The following is a 27,847-nucleotide window of genomic DNA, read 5'->3' as shown; positions in this document are numbered from 1 at the left end:
TATTGATTAACGCACTTGAAAGCGTGGCAGAGCGGCCGAGTTAAGTGATCGCCGCACCGCCAACAGCAGCCACAACAAACAAACAGCACAGGAAGTCGCAATGAGCATGACATTAATTACATCTGTCCTTCCTCTAATTCATTAACTGCTACAGCTGGCCCTACGGGCTCCAGCCTGGCTCCGGCATGCACCACTTCCCGGTCTGAGCCACTCGCTGAAGCATCGCTTTTCAGCCATCTCTGCGGGGGGGGGTCTTTAAAAAAAAACAAGTATAATCCCGGAAAACTCTACCCCGAGAACCGATTAAATAACATTCCTTCCACGCCCCGTCAATCACTCAGCTGCCACTACACCAGCGATTTGCCACACAACGCTTAAGAAAAACACCTGTCTTAAGGAAAACGAGGACTTCCTCAGATCTGGCTTCTCTCCCTTGGTTCTGTGAACGTTGGATTTCGGGGAAATGTGAAAAGCATTAATGCTTGAGGGCGCTCGTTTCTGAAAGGGGGCTCAAGTTTTTCTGCCACCTCATTTTTTCAGAAGCCTCTGCTGAGTAACAGCAGTTGAGTCTCCCTGGGAGGTGGCCTGGGGGGGGGGGAGCTCGGTCAGGTGTTTTAAATATCATCCTGTGCTGTAAGAATGCGTCTGTTCACACACCCACACAGACAGTACAGAGAAACACAGGCACACCAGCTCTCTCATTTAGTCACAGGCAGCAGAGAGGGGAAAAAAAACTAAGCGTGGTTCATTCATTATTTCACACAACACAGCGCATATCTGAATCCGCTGAGACCTTCTTAATGACACCCCCCGGAGCTCCCGCACAGCAACACCCTCCACTCCACAGCTCTGGAGAAAAGGGTTTCAAGACTTTAAGGAGCCGGGGTCCAGTTCAAAAACACTGAAATGCCTTTAAACAAAAAAAAAGGGTTTTTAACATCTGTGAATATCTCATATTTCAATACTTTTTGCCACTTTCGTGCAATGATTCATGATGACGTCCCGACTGGGGCCTGAACTTCCACCATGTGACAGCTGAATCAAACAGGTATTTGCCACAATCGTAGCTGCTGACCTTTCAGAGGATATCTCAGGCCACACAAACAGGGGACGAACAACCACATTAACTCTGGCCGTCACGAAATTAAACAGCCCTCCCCAACTCCACTGTCTCCTTCCTGGGAGTCACCACTCCTCGGGCCAAGCCACAGCCTCCGGGAAGACACATTCCATCACCCTGAAAGCACCAAGTGCAAGAAAACCACGCCAGCCTCCTCTACCCCTCAGCCGGGACAGCTGTCCCAGGAAAGATTCCAGGGAAACCTCCACAACAGGAAAGCCTGCTCCCTAACGACAGTCACGGGTGACCTTTGACCCCCTCTCTGAAAATGGCCGCCCTGTTCTCACAGTGGCTGCACATGCTGGTCTTCAGAAGAAGGCAGGAAACACTGCATGTGAATTTCAGGGGCAAGTAAAAAAGGTGATACTCAAGGAGTCTTAAGACACCAGTGTTCAAGCAATTATCTCCACCGGCAACGGGGCACAGAATTAGCAAACCAGTGTCCTCCCAATTAAGCACATTAATCCCATCTGAATCATTAATCCAGAGGTCACAGCTTCTGGCTCACAAAAGCTCAGAGACACTGGGCTGAAGAGCACTAAATCCTTACCGCCATGCGGTTCCTCTACGTTATGATTCATTAAAAACCCGAACCTCCCCCCCAAAAAAAACATTCAAAATGGAAGAGACCCGGAATAAAAAACAGGTGAACTAAAAATGTTACAATTCTAAACTACCCCGCAAATCTTCAATGGTCGAGTCTCAAGAAAGATCAGCCCCAGGCCGACACTACAGACGCGTCCTGTATTCGGGAGTCTTTACACACTCTGGGGTCAGAAGGCAGCCCGTTAAAAACACAGTAAGAGCTCCTGTTCCCCCCCGAGAGAGAAAAAAAAAGTCCCAAGATTTCTCCTAAAGCGTGCAACGCGTACGTGTTTCCCCACACGGGAGAGCAAGCCGTCGCAGCGCCTTTCAACCAGAACACAATAGCAAAACCTTGAACACCAATCCTTCCTCCCAAACACCCCCCTCCAGTGCCTTATCAGGAGGGCAGCTGCGCGCACAGCAGCCCCCCCCCCCACCCCGGAGGGCCGCGAGTCGCTCGGCCCTGCACGTGCTGCCCGGTGCGCACCGGCGGCAGCGCGCGGGGGGGGGAGCTCCTCTGCACGGGGAGCATTTCCTGAAACCTGTTTTTTTATTATTATTTCAGGATCGTTGAAACGTTTCGAGAAACGCACTCACGACCCCCCCCCCCCCCTCCTTCCCCTCTTTCCTTTCAAACATCAGTGTTTTGTTGTTGTGTGTGGGGGGGGGGGGGAACTTTTCGTTTTTAACAAACGTGCACGGATGCAATTAATAGCTTCGGGCTGTAGTTTACGCTTGCGCCCGACGGAGCTTTACGAAGAAATAATGTAAGCCCGAAGTCAAACGTGCAGACCGGATCCGGCAACAACAACAACAACGATTTAAAAAAAAAAACTTGAACACACACGCAGACGCGTAAAAAAAAAAGTTTTGCTCCGCTCCTTGTGTGAAGTCGTGAAACACGTCCTTAACGAGAGCACGCCTGCCGTCGGCGTGCAAAGTGAAGCACTCCAGAAGCGAGGTCTGCGTGCACTTCTCCCGACTCATCGGCAGAGCGTCGTAATTGCGAACGGTAGGTTTTTAATTAAAGCCCTCGCTGCCGTGCCACCGTCTCCTACCCCCCAGAAACACCCCTCCTCCTCTTCCCGCTCCCCCATCCGTTCCTCCTGTCCCTTAATTCCCGGGAACAATACTCACCCGCCAGCCTGCCGATGCCGGAGTTCCGCGAGGTGCCTCGCAAACTCTTTCGCCGCGATCCCGGGCCAGCCGCTCCGAACTGACCCCTCCGCGCCCTGGGCCGGGTCCAACAACCAGAGGGGGGCTAAACAGACGGAGCCCCACGCCTCTGAGGCACTCTTTTCTTTTTAATCCTCTGCCCGTTACCAGCCGCTGCCCCGCACAAAATGGGAGAAGGAGCGGGATCGGGAGGAGGAGGAGGAGGTGGTGGTGGTGGTGGTGGTGGTGTTGGTGCTGGGGGGGGGGGGGTTAAGCCACTTGCCTGACAAAAAGGCGGTCCTGCTTCGTTATTCTCACACGCACGGACCGCCAGAGACCCGAGTGCGGGGACTAACACACACACACACAAAAATAAAGAAACGGCAATCAGTTCTCTCACAACTCCTCTGCAGCCCGGTGTGCGCAGCGCGCCGGCGGTGGTAGCAGCAGCAGCAGCAGCAGCAGTAGTAGTAGATGAGACTGTAGTTTGCGTAAAGGAAATCACTGAGTTCACCGTTTACTGACTCCGCTTCCTCCTCTCTCTCTCTCACACACACACACATTCACTCTCTCTCTCTCCTCCTCAGCTGTTCGGCAGGCAGACACACACACACGCCTGACCTAGTCTCCTTATCCAGACACTAGTGAAGGAGAATAACTACATCACCACCACCACCCCCTTCAACACACACACACACACACACCCCCCCAACACTACAAAAACAGCTGCCAGCAAAACCCGGACTGGATTCCTGTCTTTTCCGCTCCTCGGGACAGCGGGGAGAAAGAAGACGTGTGTGTGTGTGTGTGCGCGTGTTTTGGGAAGGAGAGGGGGGAGTATCTTGATTGATGGGCGAACCGTAATAACGCAGTCTGCGCGAAAATGCATCGGTAAGCAATATATTACACTCAGGCCAGGCAAACCGGGAGCCATCAACCGTTCAACATCCGCGGCTGCTGCGAGGAATATTAACTACAGCGGCCCTGACGCGAAACTGCAGATCAAAGAGCTATTCGGTGGGGGGGAAGGAAACGCTTCTTGTCTAGGTCAATTAAACACATCAAGAACGGATATCCGTTTCCATTCTAAAAATGTAGGTCTCACAAACCTAACGTAAGGGGAGAGAAAAAACAACAAGGTTTCAGCGCATGTCTGGTGAATCTAAACACGAACTTTTCTTTTGGGGGGGGGCTTTATTCGTCTATAATACAGACGATCGATAAGACGTGGTGAACCCGCGCTCTCCTGGCGTGTCAGGAACAGCACGCCTCCCATTACTTGCGAGAGAGAGAGGACAAGCACCGCCAACTGCAAGGATGGATGACTAGTGCATAGAAAAATAAGCTGGTTTTGACACGGTTTGTACACAATCGCGGATATTGATCCTCAAACAGAGAAAGCACATAAGAGGCGGGCGGGCGGCATCTCTTTATAACTTAAAATGCTGCATTAACTTAAAACCGCTTAATGATCTTCTTTAAGAAGCGCTAGGTGTTGAGCTACAGGCTAATGTGCATCCATTTATATCGTCTATTGATCTCCCCAGCGTTACCAGGACCAGGAGAAAAAATGCACAATTTACCCTGAACTCCGTGCGGGACTGTGTTCCACTTTGTGCAGTTAAGTAGAGGACCGGTGCTCTTTGATTTTAACATCCCAGTAAGTGCCAGCATTAAAAATTAAACCACTTAGTTCACCCTTTGTAAACAAGACATGGTACCACACAAGACGTCAGTGATGAATCAGTACATTTAAATTTATTTCAGGCTGTCGTCAAAGCTCATAATACATGACCGGCAAGTTCAAAATGAAGGAAACACAATCCCCAGGTAATGTAATGCACACACATTTTACCTGTCAACCACTGCTTTGAGAACAGGGCTTCCATTTCGCAGAACTAAACAAATAACTTCCCAGCTTCAAAAATGCAAAACTCATATTGTTCCTCGCTGGTTAGCTGCAGGGTTTAAAGCAACGAGACATTAACTAGAAGATCCTATTGCACAACCGCGCAAGCAACCTGCTCGTTTTAAATTACCTTCAAGATCGTGGAAAACAACAACAAAAAAATCTCCGTGAATCTCCCCGGCCATGAACAAATATGGAGGGACATAACCCTAATCTCATCCATATACTTGGTCCACATTAACGCCTCGTTATTCAGAAAGGCTTAATCAATCAATACAAACTGAATCTGTTGTGCAGGGTGTTTGTTGCTCCACGACCTGATGCTGCACATTGGGTTTTCAATAAGAGGGTGTCCCTGGTGATTACATCACTCGAAAACACGATCCCCTCCCAGCAAGCAAGGCTGGAGCTTGCATTTCTCAGCCTGCAAGGACGAGCGCAGATGCACAGGTCCCTCCAGCTCCCCTGCGGATCCTACGCCAGTTCGGTGTCCATTCCTAGTCGCAGGAAAGGAGTGTGTATTGAGCGCGTACAGCACTGTCCTTTTTTATACAGCTCCCCCTCTCAACTCAGAAGGGCAGACCTCCCAGTTGTGTGCAAATGCACGCCTTATGAGCTCTTCTGGGGCAGCCCCAGCCGGCCTTTAAAGGAAAAAGAGTGAAAACGCAGCGCCCCTGCTGAAATAAAGGACCTGCAGCGCTTCTCCCCGTCACAGGGGAAAGGTGGGACATTGGGCCAGCAGGATGAAGAGGACAGTGTCGAGGAACGTCACCCACTCATCTTGGAAAAGAAGTCTGCCTCCCGCAGATCCTGCTATGTCAGCCGGTTGTCCCGGAGTCGGGACGCGCCATCTGGGATAAAACGCCTGCCATGATCAACCCCATGACTGCAACATCGGCACATCCACTCCATACCTCATCGCCCCAGCTACAGACTTTCCCCTGCACTTTCAGGACACACGGCCTCAAAACGCGCCCCATCTATCCGGACTCAAAACTGGGAAGGTTGTAGGTTCGAATCCCCCGTGGGGCATTAACTGTTACACCCCTGAGCAAGGTTCTAGTAAAGCACACATCAACGCACATGAGTGCAAACAAACTGCTCCGGCGTCTGCCAAACAATCACAGCAAATTGTTTCCCGAAGCTACGCAGACTAGGGTTATTGTATTTTTTAACATTAAGGTCAGGGACAAGCATTTCACCCTCGGAGCTGTAAAAAAAAAAAAAGGCACCGAGTTTGTCCAACAGAACGATCTGCTAAGGAGCTTGACACAGGTTCACCGGAGCCGTGTCATGGATCCCATTCCCAGGCCGCTGAGCCGGAACTCCACCTCCAGGATTTCACACAGCCCCTGTTTATCACACAGCCCTGTCATGTTGAGCGCCATTAACAGATAATGAAAGGAGACAACGGGTGCAGTTACAAGCAAAGCACTCTACATTCTACAGGCCTAAGCATGTGTCTGGGAAGCCGACTGTCTATTCAGCTCTGTTTAGTATCCAACACCACCACCCCCCCCCCTCCACCCCCAATCCCTCCCTTTACCCCCTTGAGGAAGAAAAAAATCAATTAGCTGCCACTGTTTTGCTTGCTTTAAAAAAAAAACTAAATTTCATACAATAACCCCCTTCAAAACAAAAACAAGTACTCAAGTCAGGCAGGATCAGAATCCTTCACTACGTAAGGAAAGGGATCGTTTCTCAGAAGCCGAATTCCACGGCAGGAGACACAGCCTAGGAGACCCCCATCTGAGGAGATTAAACTCACACAAACTCCTTACAACCTTGATAGTTGGAGGCTGGAGATAACAGCATAAATTAAAAATGCAAATGAGAATTTAATCCCGATTATTAAAGCATTCCAAAAAGTACAGGCTGTATTGTAATTAACAAAATACTTCTCTAAGTCAGCCGTCATTTCGCTGGTGAAAGCTGCAGTCCTGCTCCTGTGCGTTTGGACCTGGCTGAGAGACCATGCTGTATAATGCATAAATACATAAAACACACAGAGAGACTCTCAAGGAAATGGTCTGCAAGAAAAATGTCAGGCAGCTCACAGAGGGGACTTGAAGTCACATGGATGAACGAGCTGAGCATCTGAGAGACTTGGCACCGTGTTCAGGCACCGGCCCCTCAAGTACTTAGCTATCTAGTAACAATTTAATAAATACAGCGGGGGTATGGAGACCAGTCACAAGGAGGCGAGCTCAGAGGAGAACAGAGCCTGTAAAAAAAAAAAAAAAAAGCTGGGAACTTTCAGAGCAGGACGCAACCTAAATAAATACAGCCAGCGCAGGCCAGGGTGGGCAGAACCAGCACAGAGGGCAGGTCGCACATCGACGGAAAGATCAGCAGACCCTCGCCACCGTCTGATCACGGGTTCTGCTTCCCGGTTTCCCACCTCACCGCCACACAACTGCAGCGGCGTTTAAGGGAATGTGGGAGCTTTTCAGGAAAGGAGTGGAATCTGTCAGGAGGTGGGGGGGGGGGGGGGAGTACATCTTAGCACAGATGGCCAAGAGACTTTTTTTTTTCTTCCCTCCGAGGGCCGACAGGAAAAACAATGGGAACACAAACTGACGGGATTTCAAGGATGATCTCAGCCCCGGCCTCTTTTATTACTCTCTTGCTTTCTCTTGAGGTCACTTCCATACTCTGCTGCTGCCATGAGGAACACACAAATGTTCTCCTTCAGGAACCTTGCATCCCCCCCCCCCCCCCCCGTCTTCCCCCTACATGCCCTCCCCCTCTTAGCCCTCTTGATCTTTTAATTAGTATTAGACAAGCACACAGCACCCCAAGAGGGACATACAGTAGGTCAGGAAAACTTGGAAGCCGACCCAAGCTATTTATATATATATAAAAAAAAAGCTGATGCTTGAAACTGTGGAAATGGCTGGAAAATAAATGGAAGGGATTTTTTTTTTGCCATACCAGCCTCATCAAGGGAAGGAAAATCTCCAATGCACAGCATCTGCATTTGCACTCGAATCTGCACTTCAATTGTTATTTTAAAGGAAGCCCTTTCTCTCAAGCTCAAGGAAGCGCCCGACATCAGTTTCCTCCAAAGCCTATCCCAAATAAGGAAAACATTTTTTATGCACACTTTTCTCTTGTCATACTTAACCCAGGAGGCAATATACTAACTTGCAGATGCTCAGGCATCTTTTGAGAGACCACAACGGGATTTAATATACTTACATGAAGCTCTGCCTAAATCAGAAATTACTTTGAAGAATTATCATTATAAATGTACCAGAACTCCCCCTGAAAGAATGTCAGGAATTTTTCATTACTTAGGTTATCAATTTAAAGCATAGCTGAAAAGTTACTCTATTTACTTTGCTACTGATCCACATTTGGCAAAGCCCTCAAGCCTGAGAGTCTGAACTCTTGTATTTACATTCTGTTCATGGCCAGCTATATACATGCATGCACATAAGCCTTCTTCAGCACTTTCTTAAAATTGTCAACTGTCTCAAATCAAACACATTAAACCAGCCACACAAAGACCTGTTTTAGGGGTTCTGACCCCACAAAAAAGGACATTTACAAATGGATGGGCCACTATTTTCCATTCCTTGTAATTCACATGCTTGAAAGCCGTGGAGGAAAAAAGTCTGCAGCTCAGAAAGAAGCCGACACACTCCCTCACAGACTGACAGATCTCAATTAGAATCAACCTGTTTAAAGGAAAACACTTTTTTCTTCCTCAGACTACACAGACTAAGCGGCTCCTGTCTGCAAAACCTCGTGAAGCGAGATCTGTTAAATGCCGTGTAGTAGGAGGAAGTGATTTATAGCAGATACGCGAAGATAAACCACTGCCGTTTTTTTTCCTCCCCCTGAGGAGAAAATGTAATGCTGTAAAACTTTCAGGGAGTCTCAGATGGGGAGGTCTTGAAAGAGCTCTCATCCTCATCCAGTTCTCTCAGAATAACACAGGTAGCACTTCAGACAGGCCTCTGGGCGTCTACCCTGCCGCTCAGCAGCTCACCAAAAACGCGTCTTTTTAAAGACTGAATCTTTAAAACATCGCTTAACAAGCAAGAATCCTTTTTAAAAAAAAAAATTCTGCTCAAAGAGATTTTAAAAAACGATTTTTTTTTACACAGGAATTTGAAATAAAAATCAAAATCACCTGATGCAAAAGCTCCACAACATTTCGGTAAAGCCACACGTGTACTGAAAGATACTGAAAAAATACTTAAATATGGTTTATGTGGAAGGTTGTAGGTCCAAATTCCAGGTGAGACACTACGGTTGAACCCCTGATCATGGTACTACACCTGGATTGCTACATTAAAATACCCAGATATACATGTCTAAGTGTAAGTTGCTTTGGATAAAAACATCAGCCAAATAAATTAGTAGTTAGTAGTGATATGCAATATTTCCATGCACTGGAGCTCTTCTTATGGAGCTTAATGACGATTCCACTTAAAAAGCTAAACATTGCAGTCGATCCACTGAGGAAACATGGGAAACACAGATTTAGTGTTCACAATTACCAGCGTTAATCCCAAACTGCCCCATCTGCTGGATGCACAGCAGAAGAGCAAGTTTAATCATTTCAGATCTCTGTGCACAAGACAGTAATTACCGTCGCTCATGAGCAATGGCCCTATGTTCAGAAACCGGTGTAGCAATAAAGGACGAAGAGATATCTGACCCGAGCCCTCGTCCTTCAATTTCATTTACATTCAAACTATAATCACAATACCGCTGTCACACTGGCTGACTCCTGTTACAATGAAGAACATCCTATGACGAGAGGTTCAGCTCAATTGCTTTTAACATTTATAAAATCTAGCATGAACCCAGAAGCAGCTGAGAGAAAAAAAAAGCAGAACACATCCTTTTAAGATTTTTTTTTGCACCAAATGAAATCCTCATCTCTGTTAGGATCCCTTTCTCCAGCACTCCGATGTTCAAATATGACACCTGTCTTTAGTCAGCCCACTCCGAGATCAAGTTGTTGAGTTTTAATGGGAAATGTTTTGTCAATATTATTCACTTACTCTTCCCCTACTTCATTAATAATCCATTAGCAGAACTTAAAATATAACTTGGCAGCCTGCCCCTAGAAACAGAATCGGCTTCCTGTGTTTTCCAAAGACAAGTGTCAGTGGTTGCAGAAGGCGGCGAGGAGAGGGAATTCTAAACTGGTTTTGTACAAGCGAGTACATTAAAATAAACACTAAATCCCATCTGTGTGCCAGGATTAAAAAAAAAAAATGAAAGGGATTTTTCACGTCTTTCCCTCTAGAATAATTTCACAGGGAGAGGAAAAAAAATGCATCAGTGCAGCTTGTGCAAATCTGCATCGGCCCAGGAATCAGCGATTCAGGAGATGCCCGCGTCTGGCACTCAGTTCTCAGAGCCAGCTACCGTCGTGGAGCTCTTCCACTTGTGCTTCATTACAGGAAGCACTTGCCTATTAAAATCCTGATGGTTTTCGGCTGAAAGAGGAGATCAGATTTCCATTCGAGATTCAGATGGTAACTCTCGAAAGAGAAGACTTATCAACAAGAAAGAATAATCCATCTAGGGATGTGGAGATGGGCTCAGTCCCTGGTTATGGTCTGCAGATGCAGAAACGCAAGAGGCAGAGTGAGCGCGATCACATTATATGCTTTAAAAATTGAGTGTTCCCAGTAAAACAAATAGAGCATTTAAAAGCACTCTTCACTTTCTCATATATTTCAGATGACATCAGCTGGAAAGGCCAAGGGCTTTTAAAATGCTCTCGATTTGGTAAGAAAGGCCTTTTTATTCATCAGCAAACGTGCAAAGGGTCAGAGATTTTTTTTTAAAAAAAGCACTGAATGCAGACAGGTAATTTTTTTTTAGCTTGTGAAAGATACTGACTAGGCTAGAAGACTGTGTGATTGAGGGTCCCATTAACAAATGGGAAAGTGCTTGCAGCAGGGCTCTAACTTCATTTGCAGTGCAGCATTAGAGGGGACGAGGGCCAGATTAACTATGATAATGTAAGTCTGTACTTGCAGCTTTGATTGAAAACACAGCCATGGGTAGTGGTTGGAACATATGGCCATAACTGCACTTCCTCAAGAAAGGGGGGGGGAGAACATCTGTTTTAACTGTGGTATCCTTCTTGTGTTCTTATCCCTACAGCCACAGTGCTCCGAGAGAAGCTCAGCACAGTGCAAGAACTGTGCCTGCATTTGTGCAAAACATTCCTACTCAGACAGGAAAAAAATTAAAAACGGCAAAAAATATTACAATAAGTAATCCCAGGCCACTTCTCCTACCCCAGCTGTGGAATTGCAGTGAATAAATTCTACCCAGCCTGTATTTTGTAAATCACAAGTTACTCTTCAAGCCTTTCAACTAAATACAATGCTAAGAAAAAAAACTTTAACCAATGTTTCAGTGTTTTCTTGTGGAACGCTTCCACACCTCAGGAAATGCACACAAATGTAAGTGTCAGGTGTATATTGGTGAAGCATCTGTACAGCCCAGTACAACTCTTGGAGCCTTCCTACAGCGAACAAGTCCAGATAACAGCCCAGTACAGACAGGGACCACTTACCCCTGACTTTCAAGTGCGTCTCTCCGAGGGGATCAACCCGGCTTCAGCGCCCTGTAAGACCCCTCAGCGAAGCCTGTTTCAACATCTAACTCTCGCTGCTCAGTCGACAGGGGAAACAGCAGGGCAGTAAATCTGCTCTCGACCTGTTCACTGGGTGACCACCTAAGGGGGAACCACCCCACTGTGAACGTTGAGAAAGAACTTGGATGCTTCCCTGACGATTCTCGCTGCAGAAAACCCAGGCCGAAACAAAATCGTCCACGCCGCTCGGACACGTGATGAGGGCCCACCGTAATGAACAGCAGCTCGTTTCATCCATTTTATCGGACAGCTGCAGCCATGAACCACTAATGCGCACGGCCTGAAGAATGAGCACCGCTGTATTCCAGCGGCTCTGCAACTAGAAAACCGACTGGAAAATGAGGAACAACAGCTCCATTCATTGCCAACCAGCGGCTCTGCATTGAAAGCCTCTTTACATGCACTCAACCTATATTTACATCAATGTTAATTTATCAGAATCTTACTTCGCAAAATGAAAACAGTGTGACAAATCGCTAAAGAAACCGCCCCCTCGCCCCAGCCCAAGTTCAGAGGCCTCTGGAAGAAAGTGCAACTTTTAACACATTCACACACCACAATGGCACTTTTCACAACATTTGTGTCACATCAGAAAAGCAGGACTTGGAAGTTTTGCATTCGTCTGTCCCCCCCCCCCCCCCACACACACACACACAAATACTCAGATATAAATGCTTCAGATAAGGTCACCATACAAATTACAGCACTTGTTACCAGGCAAACAAACGCTGGATCGCTCGGAAAATAAACGCCAAGGTAGAAGAGCATAAAAACATTACAGAACGTTTCACAGACAGAGAGAGAAATATTTAGGTCAGAAAGGAAGTTAGTGTGCATTGTTAATGGAGACGAGACAGGGCACATCTGCACACTGCAGAGGGGACAGGAGTGTCGCATGATGGACACCACACAGAGCAGCAGGCAGTTCGGGGGGGGGGGGGTGACAGGCAGGGAGATGGTGGAGAGAGAGGTCTGGTTGTTAATCTGGAAGGTCAGGGAAGTGGGGGGGGGGGGGGGGGAGGAGGAGTGAGAGTGAACTCACTGCTCATATCACTGTCGCACGTTAACTAACCTTGACTGCATTCAAGTATTTCCTCAGTACTTCAACATCTCCCCATCCAAATCCTAACAAGCACTGAAACACAACGAGATTCTGAAGGGGAAAAAAAAAAGAAAAAAAGCAAAAGCATGAATCAAACAAGCCAGACCAGCAATCGTACCTTGACGCCACGTGCACGACGTATTTACATAGCTGCTGCGTTACAAATCAGCATCGCCCTATTAGAACTTCATTAGGCTGCTTTGTTTCAACATGCCAGGGAAGCGTTCAAGGCTGTATCACCCTTTTACACCATTCAAGATTTCATTTTATGTTATCATAAAAAAAACAGCCTTTTGATTTGATGACCCCACATTGTTATGTGACATTTCAGCAGGCCTGCCAGTAATTGTGTTGTAAAGATGAGTTTCGCAGATATTTACAGTGCCCTCTAGAGCTCACTGGCTCTCTCGACCCCTCCCCTCGCACAGCTTGGAAATGAAAACATCACCATCCTGCCTCGCAGCACCCGTTCAATAACACTGACATTTTACATTCGCCGTCCACAGCCAGGAGAGACTCAGAGCGCTTAGGAAGGAGCCCGCTCTCAAACGCCCCCCAAAAAAACATGAAAACAGCTTGCAGAAGCTGATTTATGTACGGAATGGTGCACTCCAGCTCAAAACCAGAATTTCATTAGGAAATCCTGCAATTATTTTAATGTGCCCCTGGGAAACGGACAAGCTTTTCTTCTCTTCTGCGTTTTTTACATCTTTGTTGACTTTAGACAAAAAAAAAAGATCATCGTTTTCATCGCACATCTTACACATCCTCGATCTGTCAGTAGGGACATCTGTCTGATGCCACTGAAGCATTCAGACCTATGCAATTACCAGAGCTAAGGGTTATTAAGTCTCTGGATTAGACCACTGCATTAAAACATTGATTTTTCCCAGCAGCAATCGTTTCATAATAACTTACCCAAAAAAGGAGCAGAGTACGTCAAACCAAGGAGCACCAGTAGACAGATTTTGTGTGTCACTAATAATGACTTAATCATTAAAATGCTGTAATCATAATATCATCATTTTTCAGGAATACACTTACTAGCCTGGATAAGGCATGAGATTTCTGAGGCTTTGGGGTTGTTTTTACAGACTAGTTATCAAAAAATTAAAAAAGCCTAGCGCACACGAACAAAAACAGAATTAATTACTTCCACTCGGGCACACACACACCCTATATGTAAAAGCTGATTCCCCCCAACCCCCAGAAACAATAGACAGCAAAGACAGGATGGGAATGGCACTCTGGTATCATGGGAACTGTCTGTATTCTCAAGGTGTTAAGTGGTGAGCAGAGCAGTGGGGAGATAAAGACATCTATTCCTTTGCAGATTCAGACTTATTGCACAATCTCCACAGGCTCTGCTCCCTCGCGCTGCCTGTGCCTAAAGTTGAAATTAAGTCACCCTGAAGGCAAAAACTAAAACTGTTGTGTCTCCATCCCCACCAGCTCCCACAGACACTGTACAGTTTAAAACACGACACTGGCAGCTTTAATGACTCAGCCTTGACACCCCCAATGTATAACATGCAAATATAATTCTCTCTTAAAAAGGCTCTCATTCCCTCAAATGCAGGTACAGTGATAGATTACCATAATTACAAAGCTGTAAAATATGTTCCTTCTCATTATTTTTAGCATGAATGCACATGCAGTTTGTGAGCACACGTTAAAAAAAAACAGTGGTGAGCAGGAAAGAAAAAACAGTTGAGTTTAAAAGCACATTATGCCTGCTTGTTCTCATGCACTTGCAGGACTCCACGCATTTCAGATACATGATAACGCGCTCACAAAATATTTATGAACTGCTCTTATTTATGCTTCTGGGGGAAAAAAATATTGTTCAATTTGCTATACGTTTCTGTTTGCTTTTTCACAAACAGGCAGGCTGTTTCTGCTGAAGCTGGAAGGACACAGATCCTCAGACTCATTATTCAGCCCACTTGTTAGCTGTAATACAAACATTGCACGCAGCTTTCAGCCTTAATAATCACCTCACCATCACCCACAGCCCTTACACCTTTGTTGCCTAAACACGGCCGCTATTTATATTTCTGCAGGACAGCGGATCTGCACATAACAGCAGAGGATCAACCATGCCGGGCCTGTTGTCATCATCCAGGACTTGGCTGGATCACAGCGAGATTAGTCAGGTGATTACTGCGTATACATCACTAGCCGAGAGCGCATTAGCCTTCCCAAAATGGGAAGGCAGTGGCATGCTTAGCCAAGTACGACCCCTTTACCCCGAGAGCCACTCCGCGGCCAGATCACCGCAGCAGAGCCAGAGCAGGAGGGCAAGCAGGCCGGCCGGCCGGAGGGACAGGGCGAAGGCCTGTGGGTCTACCTCACCCACTCCACACCAAGAGGCCACGTCTCAGCACAGAACTCCCCAGAACGCACCCGAACGCGACCGATTCGCCACAGCGTGCCGTTTCCTTGCACATCGCAAGCAGGCCAGCACTAAAGTGCTTTGTACAGCTTGGAGCGACTATATAATGTTTCCAGTCTGCACGCATTTTAATCAATAATTAAAGACCTTAAAGCAGGTGCACAACTGTTACATAATAGCAATAACTAGCTTTATTTATGGAAAACGTGAGGTTGTATCACTCCATACACCCCCGGCAAAGCAATTTCAATTTCAATTCTAAGCTCATCTGAAAGTGACCTTATTTTAATTGCCTAGAGTTTAAGTCCTGTGTTTCTGCCCTACAAAAGAGCACTCGTGCCCCTACCAGCGACAACACTTCGGCTTCGCTACTCTGTAATAGAAATACCGCGTCCAGACATCTAAAACCAAAACAAGACCTGACAAACAGCTCGGTCATCTGACAAAGTGCAACCACTTCCCAATCTTCTGTGTCTGAGCTGATGACTACTCATTTATTCCAAAAATCCAGACTCGGTCGCCTTTTTACCAACCTCAGTAACACTGCGCACGCACATCAAACACAGGGCACTTTATAACAACACAATTAGAGACAAGAGGACAGATATCCGCTACGTTCAACATTTCATTCATCCTCGTTTAATAGTTTTCCGAACTAAAACGTCTAGTAAGAACTAATGTATCCTTATGAGTAGCATTTAATAACCTAGAAAATAGGGTTTCCCCAACATGCTTTCGCTCGTACAGCAAGTACTGGCTCCACCTATACGGATATAAAAATCCTCAAATGGTACTAGACTGCTAAGCAGTCTCTCTTCTGGAAAAATAAAATTATTTTGTAATCCTTCTTGACTTCCCCAACCTGCACAGGGAAATAAAAACATGTCTTTCACTTACCGAGCATCTCGGCAGCCAAACCATACATCAGCATTATACTGAGAAGGGGAGAGACCAAGGTCAGCTCAATTTCCTCAAAAAGTTATTTTCTATCAAAACCAAAGGAAGAGGAGAAATCCGAAGGCTTAAGAAATAACTCATAAAACAGAGAATGACATATAGAGAAGGCAGGGAGGGAGAGAAAGCAGGGGGTTGGAGGTTCAAATAATACTAGAATCCTCGAATGTTGCAGGAAATGTGCAGAATCTGGAAAAAAACAATAAAAACTAACAGTACCGAAAACAGAAGGTAGAGAGATAGTAAGTAAAGGCGAGAGTTGAGGAGAGAAGTCGCAGAAAAACGTGTTTTTAACTGTAAATAACTGAACCATAAGAGAGTTTTTACGTGGGAAAAACTGTTTAAGAAGGTCAGTTGTGTTATACTTATTATTCAGCAAATATTAACTAAGAAATGAAATCCTTCTAATAGAGCTCAATTTAGTTCTCCTTAATTATCTCCAGTAGATAGGGGAGCTGGAACTATACATAAATTAATTTTTCATTTCTATGCATGTTCTGAAGATTAATGAGGAAATGGAAAGCATGCAATATTTATATTACATAAGGGGTTGTGCGCGTGTGCGTGTGCGTGTGTGTACGGGGGCGCAGGCTTATTTAACCACATGTGGGGAGCAACAGTATTGGCACCTGTGACAGGTACGCTCAGCAGCTGGGAGAAATCAGGCCGGGATTAATTGGAAAAGACCGCTTCTCAAATGCCAAACCCAAGCTTTCCGTTCGCTTCTCAGAATACATCTCCCTTAATCCATTTTTATGCTGTGCGCTTCCCTTACAAGTGAGGGTTTACAAGAGGAGGGCAAAAGCTGGCTTCCTCTTCCACCATTTTCTAACCATTTCTTCCAACTCAGGGTAGCATCCCAGCAAGCAAGAGGCACAAGGCAGGGCGCTCCCTAAACGGGATGCCAGGATACACACCCACTCACACCAGGGCCTTTCCCAGAAGCCAGCTACCCCACCAGCACCAGTTAACCAAGGCCCCCAGAGGAGACCCAGGCGAACACGGGGAGAGCATACAAACTCCACACAGACAGTACCCCAGGTCTGGAATGGACCCCAGGCCCCCCAGCGCTGTGGGGCTGCAATGCTGATGTTCTGCGCTCTCATGGGGGGGGGGGGGAGATGCCGCAGCAAGATCTGTCGCGGCCATCGGCACCGCCGCAGACCTGCGAGCCCGTCAGTGAGAGACAGGGCGGATGGCACCTGCGGCGGCATCACATGTTGGCACAACGCGCGGCCGCTGGCCGCGTGCTCCGAAACGCACAACCTACCGCTGCGTCTCCGTGTCTCCGCGTCTGCCGCCAGCCCCGCCCCCCGGTATCCGACACAACCTGGGGGTCCGAGCTGCCGCGCAGGGAGAGGCGGCGGGGAAGTGAACGCCAGTGGCTACAGCATCTCAAAGGGCAGGGGTCCAGCGGGGCAGCAGCCTGACCTCTCGCCCACACCGGCTCTGACATCAGGGGACGGCAGGCAACCTCAACAGCTCAATCCCTTTAGAAGACGGCTATTTTCAGAGCCGAGACTTAAGCACTACTGACTGGGGCTCTCTCTGCAACCCAGGAAGGGCACATGTAAGGCCAGTTATTTTTCATTTCCTCTTACATTTCCCTGTGAACTGCTGGGCTTGTTAGGCAAGGACAGAGTCTGCCAGACTGCCACTTTCCAACTAAAACTAGAGCAACAATGAAGAGCAAAACACAAGCGCAAAGCCTCACGAAACCAGCAGGCCCTTTTCTTGACAGACCGCGATGTCTCTGTACCAAGGCAATGAAAATAAGGCCGTTCGTTAGAGGAACACAAGCCGACTCGTTCACACACCCTAATGCTGTAAGTTATGTTTAAAAACCCTGAAAGGACCCGGTGTGCCAGTAAAACATCCCACCACCGAGCTTGCTCTGCATTTCCAAGGAACAAATGTCAAGTCTTCTTCTGCCCACGTATGACGACACAGCGCACCCATCTGGGATTCATATATTCAGGCTGCATCTCCTTTTTCTCCTGCGATACTTGACAGATATTTCACATACGATTTACTGAGCAGGTCCGGATACGAGAATAGCAAATTATCCCTCCGCTTAAATAAGACTGATTGGCTGGCTCATTTCGGCCATGTGTTATTACAGGGCCAAAGAATTAACGGCCACGTTTCAATCAATGCTCCCAAACCGTTCTTCCTAAACCAGGTTTCGTGGGCTGATATGTTGCACACTGTAGCTCAGCTGGGGTGCTGTGATTACCAAACACACACACCTGATGTGGGTTGGTCATATTCTACCTTGCTGCCCTTGATTAACCTCTGTTCTCTTGCCTCCTTTCAGTAATGGTTGTCAAATCCATCTACACAGTTTCTCCTTTTATAGAGGGCTATCTCTCTGACACTGAAAGCCCTGAAATATTTACTACTGCCATTCCAGAACTGCTGTATTGAACCAATGCTGTGGTATCCTCTCTTTATTTGGACCTTGTCTGAATCATGCCAACGTGTGTTTTATTTAACTCTGCCATGTCGGCATTATTTAATTTCTAATTACAGATCTCGTGCTCTACAAAGCATCCTCCCCCTGATTCCTCTCGATCTGCTTTGTTTTGCTACCCCTGGTTCAGCAAATTCTTTCTGATTCAAACAATAGAAAGATACACCAAGCAGGTGTTGGAGGGGAGTTTCCCTTCAATTAAGCAAAGGCAGGGTTATGCCTAAGGAACAGAGCTGAATGCACTACAGTCCTCTGTAGCCTCCTAGAGCCTACAACACTTTCAACCTGGGACACGACAGGACACGAAAGGACACCACAGACACTGTGGACGTGCACAGTGCGATACCAACACTTAACGGAAACCATTCCTTCAGAGAAATCGGCTGTTTCCCTAAATGATGGACAGCTTTCCGCCAACAGCACCTCCCTCCCACCACCCTTTCCCTCTCCCCTCCAACAACCTTCGACGCCACATCCCTCCAGCCGACTACAACATAAACACAGATGTGCAGCACGTTGTAGGACAGCATTTTATCTGCGGTGACAGTTTTGACAGTGCAGAAATCTAATATACGGTGCAGGAAGCAAGTATTTCTTTTAATAAACTGCCAGGGTAGGAGAGTATAAAAAGAGCTGCTTGCAAGCTGAGGACATATTGATGGGTACAGAATCCTCCAGGCATTAGCCAGTATTATGCGGCTCACGCAAGCTTAAGAATCAGTATCATTGCAGCTACCTGTATCCGTCAAAGCCAATTACTCCTGGGAGTTCCCAGCAGAAGGAGCACTGGCCCTTGTGAACATGCATATAGCCATCCTGCGCTGCAAAGACCCTGAGCAACACATCTGGGTGTCTGTCAAAGCCTATTAACAGTACCCTGCTTCTAATACTCTCATTTAAAAGCAAAAAAAAACAACAACAACTTGATGGTACTGCAATATGCTTGACTATTACAGATGTCATGATGTCATGTTAACAGCGTGATCTTGAACTAGACCGATCCTCGCAAAGCCGGGTCATAAACGGAGCCTGCCTGGACAGCAAGGAGGAGCGGAGCCGTTAGAAACAGGCCGCTTTCTTTTGGGGGGGGGGGATCAGAATCGGCATTTGGAACGTGGCTCTCAAGCACGTGGCTAGCTGCCCTCTCACGTTATTGACATCGTGAGCAGGGAGGGGCGAGGACAGGCTGAGGCCTGACGGGCAGTCGGAATGCAAACCGCAGGGAGGCGTCTTCGGGACAGGGGAGGGTGCGCTGTGGAGCAGGTCTGAGCTGTGGGGGCCAGACGGGGCCCTTACCCTTTCTGGCTAGGAAAACACCTACAGCACGTCCAGCACCAGCATTCCACTATCTACCCCACCCCTCCAAAAAGCAACAATGATCTAATAAGATATGTCTGCGTGGGGGAGGATGGATATTGTATGTATGTACTTTACATAATTGATTAACACCCAGCTATAAAAACCTAAAGGAGAGAAAATGAAAACGCCGAAATACAGGAAGACCCAAACAAATGCACGATGACACTAGAGGGCAGACAAACAGATGCGCACGACAAGACGAAGGATATTTAAACAAGACAGTTCTAGTCATCTTACTACGACATAAGCCGCCCCCCCCCCCAACACACACAATGAATGTGATATGTAGGAGAACAGAAGCATGCTCTAGAGAGAAATGCAGCATGCTGTATTTGCAGATGCTTAAGCAGTCCGATTCCCTAATGTGGAGAGGAAACAGATTATGTTTGTATCAAACGCTGCCTAAGAAGGGGCTAATTATGGTAGAAGCCTGCCTTGTCAGGATTTTTATTCTTATATCCAAATATAATCTATGGGAAAACAAATCCTCCTGTTATTCAACATTCTGTCTAGTTTCCAGCTTCTGAGTGACAGGTGCAGCGTTGTCGGTGTAAATCACCCATTTAAAGGGTATTCTGGTCTCCCGTGGAACCGAGCAGAGGAAGGGGAAAATATCGAATTTTTACAGGCGCTCAGAGAATTCTTAAGGAAATGACCCCCCATCACTCTTGGTTCCACACTGGTTCCCCATTTAACACACTCCGATATCAAAGGAGAACAAAAGTATCGATGCCTTCGCTCGGGAGGTCAAGTTATCTCTTTTAAGCCCATGCATTTAAAAAGAAAAAATTCACATCCCTTAACCAGACAGGGGGAAAGCGAACCCTGAAGAGGTCGCGCTTTTTAAATCCTTTTATAATGTGGCCAAATGAACAGCGGATCGGTATTATTTTAATTTTTAAAGTCTGTTTATGAAATGCAATCATCCTTCATTAAAAATGCAAGCCGTGCTTCAGTGCAAGGGTAGCGTAAATGATTCATGGTTTGATATCTCTCCTGTATAATCTCCTTCTCGAGGGAGCCTCCTCTGGCTGCTTCGTCACACTCCTCAAGCTGCTATTATTAAAAACGATTCCCCGTGATAAAAGCAACGGCGCTGCAAAACAGAAGGATGCAGAAGAGGGAGAAAAGGAATAAAATAAAACAGAACCTCTGAAGTATAAAAACTCATCTGCACAGCTATTTATTCTGCACAAACGTTTAGTGTGAAGATTGCATTTGCTTTATGTCATATGTCATCTACAGCCTGGGAGATTGATGTGGCAGTGAGCGCGCTTCTGATTTAGGAAAACTAGCTAATCATAATGTACAGTTTAGCGCAATCTTGCATAATTAACCGCTTTGCACTAACCGTCTAATGCATGCTAATTTGAAAAAACCTTCTCCTGTTACACACACACACAGCCCCCACCCCCAACAGATCGCCTCTGAAGCGAGGCTTTGTTGCCGTTCTTTCTGTAACAACAGCGGGGATAAAACTCACATTTTATGGGACACAGCGACCCAAACATCATTTGTGTTATCCCATCTCCCGTGAGGACATCAAAGCCTCAGCTCGGCTCAGCTCGTACACACATGAATATCTTTTTTTTCTGCATGAAAAATAGAAAGGAGCCGTGTTAAAGGTCAATCTAGGCATCAAATCAAAACGGCTGTATTTCATTATGGCACGAGTAAATAAAGCATTCGCATCCAGACCCCGCAACAGCCACTGCATGAGCCTTCCTGCATGTTTCTTCCACGCCCAATTTCATCTTTCCTTTTTCTTTTTCCTTTCAACACCACATTAGGATTATAATCCCCTGCACTGATCCCAGGCCAAGGGCATCTTTACTGCTTATTCCACACCAAGTCACAAGGATCAAACCACTTACCCGGGTTTTAAAAGAGCATTAATTTTAATTGTGCCAGTTTCTAATGTGACAATGAAGCAAAGACGCAACTGTGCAAAAGCCAATTTAGTGCAACATCACATTATTTTTGTGTGAATATTCACCACAAAATGCCTCATCGGCTATACTTCAAGGATAAAAATGCTTTTTTTTTAAAAAGAAAATCCCATGTTACTGTCTGAGCTACTGTATAATCTGCCTTTTACTGCCTGGATTGAAGGTTCGTTGAACAGGAGAGAGAAGAATGCATTAGATCAACATCAATAAAAAGGAATTCTAAAACCTATCAGTGGACATAATAAAATACCCTAATCTAAAGTACTTGGGGCCTTTCCTTTAACATCCCAGCTAACAGTATTCAATATTCTTCCTTAGTGCTTTGAATAATGAAGGCTTCCCCCTTCTTTTAATTCTCCTCGACAGCTCATCATGATGAAAACATGACATATTTGTACAGACAAATCTTTTCCTTTGCTTTCCAGGCTAATAAAAATACGTTATCCTGGAGGGGAAGAATATTCCTCAGACTCTACACTCAACCTGCACCTTTCAGGTACCAAAGGACTTCACCTGCTCCGCGCGCAGCATTTATGAATCGGGATCAGGAAACAGACATTCGAAACTGAATTTTTCTTGCAGTGCTTTAGTGCTTGTTCACGCTATTTCCCACAAGATTCATTATTGCGGCATTACCAAGTCTAATCAGGTAACTCTGCAGTGCTCACCGAAACACACTCTACACAGATTTAAGAGGGGTAATACGTACAAGAATTTGGTTTTAAATGAGGGTTTTCTGGGACCCTCCACTGAAGCCATTAGGAGCTTGAGACTATTTTGCAGTCTCGATTTCACGCTTACTTTAAATTCAATTCTGTTACATTGCACCTCTTTTGAGGAAGATTGTTTGATATGAGGCCTGCTATAACCACATCAGTGTTTTCAGCTCTCACATGTCAAGGAGAATTAAAGCGCACTTGTCATTTTTCATATTATAACTCGCCCGTTTAGACAGTACATCTCGTACTCCCTCTCTCGGCTTTCCAGCGCAAATATCCACCTATCATTGGCTTTTATCACCCTCATCACAGCTGCAATCATTCAAAATGTTTATGAGCTTTAAATCAGCTTTTTAATAAAATCAGAAAAATGGCTAAAAGATGCATTTTTAACCACTGCAGAGAAACAGGCGCAGGAGTACACTGCAGTCTTCTACAACACGTTGATTAAATTCAACAGCACAGTGGCAATCACAGCTATACCCACGGTTTAAAATAAACTCCACTTTGCATGCTGTACCGAGCAGGGATTCTGAATCCGAAACAGCAACAGGGATGAATACAAGGCAAATGGGCTCATGTCTCACTCGTGTAATAATGTGCCGGGGTTTAAAGACAGGCAGTTCCTTTTATAAAGACAATCCCCACATACCACTGAGGGGAAATGAAGAGCTGTAGGGGCCGATTTGAAACTGCTTTTAACAGTAAACCGACTGAAATATTGACTTATAAGGTAAAAATCATTTTCAAGATGAGCAATTATCAATCGGGCTGCAGACACCGTTTTACATCTGGTAAGTTACTGTCCTCGTGCTTTTTGTTGGGGAAAAAAACACGATTTGTTATTTTGTCTGGTTTCAAGATAGAGGTGGAATCTCTCGCTCTACAGTAATCTGCACCAGGATTTGCAGCTTGTGTCTGGACTGGGACAACTGCACTGGAAGAGGGTCTTATTTCTAGACCGACTAATCTTTTACCTGGAACTGAACATAAAAGACTAGTTTTGAAGTTCCCCACAGAAATGGATGCATCTTCTGCATTTTGTTCTCGTGTGCTGTACTGCCTCAATAAGATGGTCGACCCTTTTCCTTCATGGAGGCAGGGGTTTTTTACATGCAACATGCATTTGCGTGAAGCAGCCTCCTTCCTCGAGTACAGATTCTTCAGGAGTAAGAAAAAACAAAAGAAAGATCACGTCCACCCAGGGTCCAGCAACTACAACAGAAAAAAAAACTGTCTTGCAGAATCTCAGCTGAAGGATCGTTGACCTGTGCAAAATGCAACAGGAGAAAATCCCAGATCACCTGTCAGCTTTCTAGAGTTACATCTTTATAAAATGTAAAAATAAACCATTTGCAACAACAACAGCACTGGCAAGTGGCAGCATGATGCCCGACTGTTCCCCAAAATGCTTTTCAAACATCCCACCCACACAAAAAAGGGTCTTCCTCCATTACTGCGACCAAACATCCACAGGAAAAAAAAAAATTGCTGCTGGCTACATCAGGTCTGGGCTTCACAGAACCCCCCTAATATGACAGGAGGTTGTTATGAAGAACAATAGAGGGCAGCAAATCAAGTCAGGCAGATACAGGCCATAATCTGAAAATCAATGTAAACCACCATCCTATCAAGATGAGAATAGAAACTGGCAGGAAAACCCTTAACATAAGCATTGATAACTATCATAAAAGCCATGCTCTCCACTGGTTTAACGTGCTGCTCGGGAGGACTGCGGCAGCTGTACCCCACGCACTTGGGCCAGAGCGGCCTAACCCAGCACTTCAGAGAGACCTTCATACGCAGGGGATGGGACTTATCAGCACTTTGGCTGCGTTTAGTTTTGACATGGCGGTGAAGGAACACAGACAATCTGGTCAGAGCATCTCCATCTCCAACACTTTCAGCTCGGTACAATCGCCCTAAAACAGACCGAGAGGGGTGGGGGACATCTTCTTGCGCTTTTCATGCTGGACACACAGCTTCGTCCGCTCGTCCGACACCCTTTTCCCTTCAAGGCAAATGTGTTGCCCTTGGAAATGGTCACCAAGGATCACTCTCGTTAATGCAAGGCTGCCTCTGATGCAGGCTTTTGCATACACATGCAACAGTAACCAGCAAAAATGTTTTAATGGACTTTGTTGGCCTGCCTCTTTATACATGGGGAGACGGGGACAAAGGCAAGGACTGGAAAAACAACCAGGAAAACAAGAGTGTCCTCTAAAGCAATAGAACGGGGTGTCCAATTCTGATCCCGGACAGCCAGTGAGTCTGCTGGTTTTAAAGGTCTCTCTAAGGCACCAGGACGTGAAGAGCCAGAAGCAGCTGTTAAAATTGACCCAGTCAAGCCAGTAATCAGCTGATTTAGCTTAAGAGCCAAGGTGGAAAAACAACCCAAAGCCAACTTCACTACCTAAAAACGGAGATGAAAATACTTTGTTGCCCAAAAGGTCATCTTCCAGTTCTAACTTATTTACCGAGAACAATGGGAAATGCAACAAAAATAAAATGGCTTTCGACACACAAAAAAAAACAGTTTACAGATCAATGTCTCAGTGTTCAACAAAGGAACAGATCTGCAGGTATATTAGTTCTTTATCAAATGAATTCAGCATATTAGGGTCCTTGTCCAAAAAAAGTTTTAAAAAATCCTTGAAATTCAGGGATACGGAATAAAAAAAGACGTAGTCAATCTCGAACATCAAAAACTGACATTGTCTTAAGAAGACAGACAACAACATTCCTTGTTCAGGAACTGCTCCTGTGCCAATATATGACAAATTGTCACCTTATCTGGTTCTGTTTGAACAGGGAAGATGAATGCTTCCTTAGAGCAGTATGTTTACTGAGCCATTTGTGAGCAAACAGTGGAGAAATCTCAATTTAAAATGCTTTCCTAGAGAAGAATGAAAATGTTTAGCCTATCACTGCCCCGCGCCCAGAAGAAATCCAAGCTTATATTATGCATCAGTAAACTCACTAACAAACTGCTTTCTGTTCCCATTTAAGCAAGTGCTGTAAATGCAACTAAAAGCATAAATCCATCAATTCAGAGTTGGCTCAAATCAGTACATAAATCCACAGAAGTGCTGGTATTCTTCTGCCTGACCAACAATGTCTTTTTTCTATTACAGGAACAAGACTCTTTTCATAAGAAAAACACCCAGGGTCTGTATTAAACAAGCACAGCATTAGGACACATCATCTAATTTAGGAGAAAGCAATTGAACTACACAAGTGGCCCTGCGATTCTGCACCACAAACGCCTGATAAAACAAGTCAGCTCTTTATATAATCTCGCTCTCCTAAATGGCACTTACTGGAAGGTGCTGTGCCATTATGCAAGAGCACTTTTCTTGTTTTTCCTGATAAAATCTCCAACAATTATACCAGCAATAAAGTGTACATCAAATGGATCCATATTTTGTGCATTACAAAGCATACAAAATACTTTATACTTTATAGAATAAAATGTACCTACAGATGCAACACATTGATTGAATGTAGACTGTTATAACCATGTTATGGTTTGTTTGGCTTTTGTTTGTTAGGCTCCTAAACACATTCAGTGCAGATTCAAATGACCGGGATATAAAACGACAGACCTGAGACACTCAGCAGCCCAGCTGTCCTCCTGAACACTTCAGTCTGCAGTATTACTTTCATTGATTGGACTCGCTGTGACCCGAAATGCATCGCACGGGATAAACTAGCCGGCTCATTCTTTAAATCAGTCAAATATTGGGTATCGATCACCAATTACTTTTTATTAAGATGTCAGAAAATATTCTGTAGAGCACGACCATTTCAATGGAAAAGCGAGGAAAAAAAGCACGGATCGATCTGAGCTGATTTACAACATATCCAGGACACCAAAAAGAATGAGAAAGTAAGAAAAACAGCAGACAAATATGGCAATGAAATTCAAGTGATCAAATGATTTATTAGTTCTACAGGACTAAAACTTTTTCACCATCTTATTTACTTAAGAAATGGCCATTACAGCAAATCTGCAGGGCATTTTTCACAGAGGAAAAACATTCTTCTTACGCGCTCGAGTCTGGCTGTGTCCTCTGCAAAATATACACACAGATTGGGCAGGGGGACTTTACAGACTCCACTGGAGCTTTTCTTGTTAAGAACAGGGATGCACAGAAGCCTGAATCCTGCTCCAAGGTGATGCATCGCATCAGGACTACAGGTAAAAGCACACAGAGCAACCAATGCAAACCTAACACCACCCCCAGCCCTCCCCCCGGGATCAGATTACTCCCAGACATATTCCTAGCGGAAAACCTAAAACACACACAACACACACTTAACCCTTCCTCTTTTCTTTTTTCTCCCTACCCGCAGTTTACCATCTGAATTAATACCTCCAAGTTTCAGAAAAGGAGAAGTCTGAGAGAAGACAAAAGCACAGCCTACGTTGTCTACGCTGCGAATGTAAGAGTGTAAGAGTGGTGCGGGGGGGTCATCCATTTTTTTTCCTCCTTTTTGTTTCCCCTTCACAGCAAACAATCAGACAGCCATGGCTAGAACACAGATTTAAACTAATGCGCCATCCAGCTGTATAAAACATGATAGAATGACAAGGTGTGCACTCAGTATAAATCAAGGAACTGTCTCAGGAAGCGACTACTGAGGGCATTATTTAAAGATGGTGCAATATTACAGGAGACTTAACAAAAACAGCTCCAGGCAACCATGGGGGAGAAGCAATAAAGCACCGGTATGCATTGTGTGTTTATGCACTGCACATGCAATGGTTTGTCATTCCAGATGACTCAACCTTCCCTTTGCAAAACAGTATTGTTCTAAATCGCTTTTTCTCCTCCGAATGTAAAGGGTGGTATGTCATTCTTATTTTACGGCTGAATATTCAATTCCGGGGTCCTAATAAGGCACTTGGCTCTTCGTAGCTGAAAGGAAAAACTGTCCTCAGCAGAGAAAACCATTTCTCAGTCCTTTGTCTTTTTACTGTGGCTAGAATGGCTTAGCATTGCAATTAAATCAGGCGCATGGTTAAAACAGAAACATCAGCTTGTTAATAGTTTTCATAACCAAAATAATCCCATGGCACTTTAATTTCCAGGCATCTGCTTTTGTTTTGCTTTAAAATTACAAATGTTCTTTTCCCAATCCCGCAAGTTGACTCCCAAGCTTGTATTTGTCTGATCTCAGATGACATCTTGGAGCGATCTAGTAAAATTCCTCACAGCTCTCTTATTAATTTTAAAGCGCTGGCTGGCACACACAGCCTAACATCTTTAACGCAGTGTGTCAGGACATGCTTTACGCTAGAGAAACACAAGCTGGAGCAAATAAAAACACCCATGTTTCTGGAAAAAAAGACCTGTATGCTCAGAAACACCAGCTTTATCTGAAGAGGGGATTCAGGTTTTTTTATTGTAAATACGCTGAGCAGAGCCCTGTCACTTTTGATTAACCAATCTCTCTCTGTCACTGTCCTGCCTTTGTAAGGGCTGC

At 45.5% G+C, this 27,847-nt stretch overlaps 1 protein-coding gene across 5 annotated transcripts in view; it reads right to left on the bottom strand.

The window, feature by feature from the left end:
• The window catches only part of rerea (arginine-glutamic acid dipeptide (RE) repeats a), a 156,202-nt gene that overhangs the window by 120,539 nt on the left and 7,816 nt on the right, over window positions 1–27,847 (bottom strand). For 2 of the 5 annotated variants that reach the window (XM_088937996.1, XM_088938002.1), the window contains exons 2-3: window positions 21,173–21,281; window positions 12,479–12,559 (exon numbers count right to left, since the gene is read on the bottom strand). The exons of 1 other annotated variant lie outside the window; for it this stretch is intronic. The gene's annotated coding sequence lies outside the window, so the exon portion shown is untranslated. Of the gene's footprint in view, window positions 1–2,842; window positions 3,054–12,478; window positions 12,560–21,172; window positions 21,282–27,847 lie in introns of those variants that run through there. 2 more of the 5 variants (XM_088937997.1, XM_088937999.1) reach the window with 2 other exon arrangements.

The sequence above is a fragment of the Atractosteus spatula genome, chromosome 20 (genome assembly GCF_055471065.1).
Source record: "Atractosteus spatula isolate fAtrSpa1 chromosome 20, fAtrSpa1.hap1, whole genome shotgun sequence".
Classification (NCBI taxonomy): Eukaryota; Metazoa; Chordata; class Actinopteri; order Semionotiformes; family Lepisosteidae; genus Atractosteus; species Atractosteus spatula.
Note: the sequence above shows the minus strand (reverse complement) of the source record. Positions and strands in the feature narration are given on the sequence as shown.